We start from the raw sequence: 8,278 nt of genomic DNA, 5'->3' as shown, positions 1-8,278 counted from the left end.
AGATCTGCACCAACTCTGAGTAGTGTCAGTACTGAATTGCAGGACACCCCATTGGGGTTGGAGGTTTCATTGGTGTCAACATCACCCTAGGTGGGTGTTGCGACCCCCACCACCACCACCTCTAATAAACTTTATTCTCCTTTCATTCTGCCTCGTGTCTAGAAATTCTTTTCCAACCAGCACAGGGACCACGACAGTGAGTGCTTGATAAATGTAGTAGTTCTGTAAATTGAAAGAAAAATAAAAACAACGCTAAAACGTAGTCGACATTCAGTATTTCCTGAATGAGAAAATAAATGCTAACTCTGGGTACAAAAACCTTGACAATAGTTGTTAGTTGTGTGAAATGAAACTATCTCCTGCCATATCAATAAACAAGAAATGTCACAGCCATCAGAGATTTCTGGCCTCTAAGTGTGAAGCCATCAATTCTTTGGTGCTCAGCCTTCTTTAAGGTGAACTAGGGCTCCCAAAGCTATGATCCAGCTATGATCCAGCTATGATGTCGTCACCCCCCTCGGTGATTGCTGAGGAGCTGGGGGGTGGGGAATGTAAGAAGCAGCCATCTGCCGCTCCTTAAGGTGAACAAGGAAATAAGATTTGGCCCCAGATAGCTGAGGTGCATATGAAAGGAATGCATTCAGTGAGCCCAGAGGCTTACATCTTCTCAAAGAATGCCAAATTCCTTAATTTGATATCTGATCTTTGATGTTCAGCCTGCCTGCCCCCTTTGTTGCAAACTTATATATAGCCTGACTCCTCCTCCTGCCTCATGGGAGCAGTATTCTCAGAAATACTGAGATGCTGTCTACCAGACCTGGGAGTCCTGAACATTCCCACCAAATAAAATAACTCTCTACTTTCAGTTTGGAGAGAAAATGGCAACCCACTCCAGTATTCCTGCCTGGAGAATTCCATGGACAGAGGAGCCTGTCAGGCTACAGTCCATACAGTCCATGGGGTCACAGAGAGTCAGACATGACTGAACAACTAACACTTTCACTTTTCAGGTTGTGACTGTATTTTTTAGTCCACAGTTGATTCTATCCGGTCCTGATATACCTTTAATTATACCTGGGTGGGATTAACTCATGACCCGATGAAAATATCAAAAAGGATGTGAAAACATTTCAATTTAAAAGTGGAACCACCACGAGGAGGAGACACAGTGTTCTCTCCTGAGCGTGAAGCTGACCATTGGTACTGTTTCTGCAGCTGCCATTGGCCATTGATGATCGTTCTTCTCTTCCTTTGGGAGAGTAGGAGGGAGAAGACACTGTCTGAGTGGTTTTGAAAAAAAGAAAAAAAAAAAAAAAGAAAAAAGAAAAAAAAAATAAATAAATAAAAGTGGAACCAGAGGTTACAAAATGGAGAAAATCACACACACACAAGCCTTGAGGAGAATTGAACTTCAGAGAACTGAGAGATTGATTTCCCTGTAAATACCTGATTTACAGACGGCCAAGACTTATCTCCTGACAAATGAAAACCATCCAAGAATCCCTGTCCATTCTCAAGCCAGTCAACTTACCGCCTGGACTCTGGCTAGACCTCCTCTCTTTGCATTGAAAGTGAAAAGTGAAAGTGAAAGTCACTCAGTCATGTCTGACTCTTTGCAACCTCACGGACTATACAGTCCATGGAATTCTCCAGGCCAGAATACTGGAGTGGGTAGCCTTTTCCTTTTGCAAGGGATCTTCCCAACCCAGGGACTGAACCCAGGTCTCCCGCATTGCAGACAGATTCTTTACCAGCTGAGCTACAAGGGAAGCCCAATCCTTAGCCTTAAATACAGCCCACCCCAAACTTGCAACAGTTTTACCTGAAGCTTGCTACAGCAAGTGTTCCCTGAAGTGCAATTCCTCTGCTATTCCAGAATAAATGCAATTTCTGGTCATTTGAGCTTGCCTTTTATGTAGGTTAACAAGGTTAAAGACTGACCCTTCACAATGGAATAAGAGCTATATTCTGGCAGTTTTATAAACACAAGCTAACTTTAAAATGCGTGTGTTTTGCCACAGTTGCAAATAACCCCTCTCAGGAGGTAAGATGGTTCCGTGGGGCTGGGGAGAGAGATATTGAGGAAACCAAGTAGCATGATTAACTCAACTCTCTACACCTGAGACCTCTGGGCAGCAAAAGGAACATTTCTCAGTCCCTGTCCAGTGTGTGTCCTGTTCTCTGTCCAGCCCAGCTGGGTGCCATATACTCACCCCTCTGGGCTTCACTCTCCCCTGTCGGCCTCTCAGCCATCTCCAGCAGCAGGTGTTTTGTATACACAGAAGAGGATTCTCAGTGTCTGCCTGTGATTTCTCAGCGCTCACCACCACCCCCACCTTCCCACCCTCAAGGGCATGGTCCCACTATACTTCTAAAGAGGTTCGCGTTGCTCCCCTGGGTCTTCCTGCCAAAGCCAGCTGCTGCTGCTCTTGTGCGAAAGGCATACCTCCTCTTGCTTGCCTGTGAGCTCTACCTGTGCTTGGCTGCAGAGATGCTGCAGGGCTTTACAGCCATCCTGTCCTTTGGCCAGCCGAGTAGATCTTCCAGGCGGCACATGGCCTGCAAATGCTCTCATTTAGATCAATTCAATAAGTAAGGAAGAAGAGATACAGGAAATACAGCACAGTACCAAGGCCTGGATGAGGCAGGAGGTGATGAGTGAGTGACAGATCACTCTGCCTCTTTCTCCAGCATCACTGTGGAACCTGAGACTAGGAACAGAGATCAAGAATGTTATGGATGAACTAGTGTTGGTGTGGCTCATTGGGCATGTCAAAAGAGCAAGGGGCATTCAGAATCCATGTGAGTGAGAAATTTTAGATTGAAAGATTCACCATTATCATCCAACTGAATAAAGACACTAATGTAGCCAGGAAAGTGTCAATATCCCAGGTGAAGGTTTGACTAACTGAAGGTCCTAAGGATATGATAGAGTATCTCAAAGATAAATTTCAATACAAAAGAGTAATAATTTCATCTACACATAGCATGAAAACATGCTACTAAATCTACTCTCAAAAGAAAACCTTTTTCTACTCCACTTTCCCCTCTAGCTGACACCCCAAAAGAGCAGTCCTCAAAAGATCTATCTAGGGAACTATCTGATGGTCCAGTGGTTAGAATGCCTTGTGTCCACTTCAAGGGACTCAGGTTTGATCTCTGGTTGGGGAACTAAGATCCTGGATGCCACTCTGCATGACCAAAAAAAAAAGAAAGAAAAAAGAATTGGAAAAGTTCTGTCTATAGTCTGTCTCCAATTTCTCACCTGACATTCTCTAGCGTCCACTCCAATCAGCCTTCACTCTCATCACTCTGATGAATCAAGGGCACCAAGGACCTCCACATGACTTAAATTAATGGCAGGTACCCAATCAGCAGCCTTTAATGCCTTTGATCATTCCCTCCTCCTGGAAATGCTTTCCTCATTTGGTTTCTAGGACCCCGCATTTATTTGGTTTAGCTTTTATCTCTGTGGCTTCTCAGTCTTCTGCTGGCCACATCTTTTCTTCTTAGTCACCTGGTTGTCTCACCTAGTCTCATGACTCTAAATAGCATCTTTCTGCTCAATGACTCCCGACTTTGTACCTCCAACCTACACCTCCCCCCAAGCTCTGGACTTGTATCCCCAACTGTCTTCTCTTTACTTATGTATTTCTAATAGATATCTCAAACATTATTCTGCTCTCTCATTCCATCCTACTTCCACCACCGAATCCCCTCCATCCAGTTTTCCTCTTTCCAAATAATGACAATTACATTATTCCAGTTGCTTAGGTCCCAAAGCTTGCAGTCATCTTTAACCCCTCTCTTTCATTCATACCTCACATCCAATCAGGAAATCCCATTGTATCGGCATACTTTCAAAATATCACAATCTGACCCCTTGTTGCCACTCCATTACTAACCCCCTGATGGCCATAATTTCTCCCCTCTTAGTAACACCGGGGATATTGCCTCCAAACTGGTCATGTTACCTGTCTGCTCAAAATCTTTTTAGTAGCTGTTCTCCCAGAACAAAGGGCAAATTACTCTCAGGAAACTACAATACCCTATAAGATCCTGCCTTCTGTTACTACTCTGGTCTCTTCTGTTTCTATTATCCTCTTTACTCCAGTTCTCTTGCTTGAATGTGACAAGCATACCTCTACCTCAGGGCCTTTGCACTAGTGTTTCCTTTGCTTAAAATGTTCTTCCCTAGATGTCTATATGGCTCACCCCTCAACATTTTTAAGCTTGTTTAAATGTCATCTCCTCTATGAGATCTTCTCTGACAATCCAATTAAAAATTGCCATATCCCACCTCCTCTGTCGTCAAGATCCCAAATTTCCTTGCCCTCCTTTATTTTGTCTTTATAGTTCTTATCATATTTGATCATATCAGATACCATAAGTTATTGATATATATTGTTTGTCTACCCTATTGTGTTCACTGAATCCCAGCACCCACAGCAAGGTCTGGTACATACAGCAAATACTGGTTTAATCAGTATTATTGAATGAATGAAAACTATTTAAACAATTATATGTAACTATTAAATTTTAATGCAGTTATTTTTATAGAAACATAATTCCATTATTTTTATGACATACCTTAAAACTAATCATTGTTATTAACTACAACAAATTATTTTCATTAACTCATTGTCACTTCACTGAAGGTTATACAATCCTTTTCAGCAGACTCCAAAATACCTGTCCTTTCTAAACTTGCACAAGGAAAGCTCGCTATCTATACCTAAACACTGCCTGGATTTTAAATCATAATAACCAGCCTCTGTGACTCAAACACTGAAACAATATGGCTGCACACAGGGTCCTGGGATCAGGTTGCCATGGTAACCTCTGCTTTCATCTTCTCTGAGTTTAATTGTTCAATGCTAAAATCACACGCTCTTGAGTTCAGCATGTTTCCATTCTGCTAGGCCTCAGCTGGCAGGAAATTAAGTGACAGTGTTATTATTCATCGTGATTATTTGCTAATGATAATTTATGTTTAGAAATATAAGAGATTATAGGAAAAGTAAGGTATTTAAAATTGCTTTTCAATCCACCTAATGCTGTTTTAAGTATTGGTTACTGGCTTTGCATGTTGTAGAAACACTATCTTTACTTTCTCGGCCGCCCAAATACATTTCAGTCATGTTTGCGTTCCAGTGTAAGATAACTGGACGTTGCTTCCTTGGTATGAACTCCATTAGGAGACTCAGCCAAGGAAAAAACTTGATCAAGATAGTTTAAGTTGTGGGAAGTAATACTTTAGTTATTAAAAAGAAAAAGAACCAACAAACATTTCTCCAATTTCTTGATTATTTGGAAAAAATAAGATAATCAGCACTTAAAAATAATAAATCTATAGTAGCTCAGATAATCAAAATAAATGGTGACTTTCTTTGTATAGCCCTTTCTATTGTCAGAAACATAATTACCTCTATATCTAGATTAATTTTCCAGTATAATAATGAAATAAATTTATCTCATTTTTCTGGTGGTATCTGTACTTTTCAGATCAAAAAGAGCTACTGACTCCACACTTAAATCCTAACTCAAAGGCCTAGCAGATCCTGGAAGCCTGGATCAAGCCAGTGATAACGGACTTTAGAGGGAAGGAATGCAGATGTGAAAGGTATTGACAAGATGGAATCTACTCATGACTGAATATAGGGGTGGAGAGGAGAGAAAAGTTAGGTTGGTTCTCGGATTTCCGACACAGGTGAGTGTATAGAGTAGTGGTTTGGAGCAGTCAACCATTGAGCTAGTGATCTAACCTCAAGAAGACAGAGATCTCCCTTGGGGCACATGGTCCAGCTAGGTAGAGGTCAGTAGGCTGTTGCTGTTACCAAGTCCAAGCTCACTCCGCTTGCCACACAACAGGCCAATAAGTCTACAGAGAAGGTGTTGAGGCAAGGAATATTACCGCAGACCAAGAAGATGGAAGGGTAATGTTTCAAAGAACCACATTATGGGGTATAGATGCCAGGTTCTTTTATATAACAGATATGTGGGGAGGTGAGCAAATAAGTAAAAAGTCCATTAGTCTTGCAAATATCTCCTAGAATGGCAAGTCTCAGGGAGGGGATGTGTTATTTTTTTCCTTTCTGTAGCCATTCACAGGTGGACAGGGTCCTGAACAAAGGCTCTTTGGTGTAATATTCAGGCAGAAGGGCAGGGTTCCCCCAGGCAGGCCATTACGGATAAACAGTTTCCCTTTAGTGAGCAAAAACAAGGAAAAGCAACGTTTAAAGTAAAAGAAACAGATCTAACATGGAGTCAGAATTGGCTATTCCCCGCAACATTGTGTGAGCAGGTCAGATGAGAGGCTAGAACTGCAACTAGATTTGGGAGTGAGCTAGACAGACCATGGAAGGAGGAGCCTGGTGGGCTGCAGTCCGTGGGGTCGCGAAGAGTCGGACATGACTGAGCAACTTCACTTTCTCTTTTCACTTTCATGCATTGGAGAAGGAAATGGCAACCCACTCCGGTGTTCTTGCCTGGAGAATCCCAGGGACGGGGGAGACTGGTGGGCTGCTGTCTATGGGGTCGCACAGAGTTGGACACGACTGAAGTGACTTAGCAGCAGCAGCAGCAGCAGACAGACCACAGGGACTCATTCAAGGATTGGTGAGAGTGATAACTGGAGACTCAGCACAGGCTACTTTCTATTCTGTTTTAAATACTTCCAGACAAACCCTGCGAAAGATATATACCAATTGAGGTAACCTGGGCATAAGAATGGGACGTGGGCCCCTAGATCCAAGTCCTGGTCTCAACAGTCTCTAGATAGGAGAAATCTGTAAATTAGGAAAAGTGGAATCATGGGGCTCAGTCTGCTATCTTTTGCTGTATTTTAGTCAGAGTCTGGGGTTGGGGATGATGAAGAAAGGGAGAAACAGGTCAGCACTCAAATGTCCAGCTTATCTCTATATAAGGAATCTCCTGTTGCACCCTAGCAATAGACTTCTGCATTTTATTTTTTGCCTTAGTAATAGTAGTGTAGTGTTAGTCACTCAGTCATGTCCACCTGTTTGTGACCCCATGGACTGTAGCCCACCAGGCTCCTGCGTCCATGATGTTTTCCAGGCAAGAATACTAGAGTGGGTAGCCATTCCCTTCTCCAGAGGATCTTCTTGACCCAGGAAAAGAACCAAGCTCTCCTGCACTACAGGCAGATTCTTTGAGCCACCAGGGAAGCCCCATTTCTTGCAATACAGTTGTCTATTGGAGGTTTCAGTATATCAAGCTTCCCCTAGGGAGTTATCTTTTTTTTGCCTTTTCATACTGTTCATGGGGTTCTCAAGGCAAGAATACTGAAGTGGTTTGCCATTCCTTTCTCCAGTAGACCAAGTTTTGTTAGAACTCTCCACCGTGACCCATCTGTCTTGAGTAGCCCATGAAATTAAAAGACGCTTGCTCCTTAGAAGAAAAGCTATGACCAACCTAGACAGCATATTAAAAAACAGAGACATTACTTTGCCGACAAAGGTCCATCTAGTCAAAGCTATGGTTTTCCCGGTAGTGATGTATGGATGTGAGAGTTGGACCATAAAGAAATCTGAGCACTGAAGAATTGATGCTTTTGAAATGTAGTGTTGGAGAAGACTCTTGAAAGTCCTCTGGACTGCAAGGAGATCAAATCAGTCAATCCTAAAGGAAATCAGTCCTGAATATTCATTGGAAGGACTGATGCTGAAACTGAAGCTCCAATACTTTGGCCACCTGATGTGAAGAACTGACTTCACATGGAAAAGTCTTCTCACATGGAAAAGACCTTAATGCTGGGAAACATTGAAGGCAGGAGGAGAAGGGGACGACAAAGGATGACATGGTTGGATGGCATCACCGACGTGATGGACATGAGTTTGAGTAGGCTCCGGGAGTTGGTGGTGGACAGGGAAGACTGATGTGCTGCAGTCCATGGGGTCAAAAAGAGTCGGACACGACTGAGCAACTGAACTGAACTGAGGGAGTTATCAGCACACAGATAGTAATTCAGGCTTTGGGATTGGGTGAAATCCTATAGGGAGAATAGGTATAGTGAGAAAAGAAAGGGCCAGAGGTGGAACCCTGGGGAACTCCAACATCTAGAACCAGAAAGAGAAACTGCAAAGGGAACTAGGAAGAGTTTTCAGAGAAATAAGAAGGAAAATATGGGGAGAAATGGTATTCTAGAAGTCAAGGAACAAAGGTGTCAAGTAGGGAATAGTGTTCCCCTGGGCCAAATGATGCAGAGTAGCAGGGGCTGAAGAGTCTGTGCGCTTGGCAATTAAAAGGTCATGTTGGG

General features: G+C 42.9%; 1 pseudogene; it reads left to right on the top strand.

Moving 5' to 3' along the window:
* The first annotated feature begins 1,105 nt into the window (after positions 1-1,105).
* Positions 1,106-1,289, top strand: LOC145504152 (small nucleolar RNA U3; annotated as a pseudogene).
* The last annotated feature ends 6,989 nt before the right edge of the window (positions 1,290-8,278 follow it).

The sequence above is a fragment of the Giraffa tippelskirchi genome, chromosome 4 (genome assembly GCF_054371585.1).
Source record: "Giraffa tippelskirchi isolate mGirTip1 chromosome 4, T2T-mGirTip1v1.2.pri, whole genome shotgun sequence".
Lineage (NCBI taxonomy): Eukaryota > Metazoa > Chordata > Mammalia > Artiodactyla > Giraffidae > Giraffa > Giraffa tippelskirchi.
The sequence above is the reverse complement of the archived record's forward strand: the minus strand, read 5'-3'. Positions and strand labels throughout refer to the sequence as shown.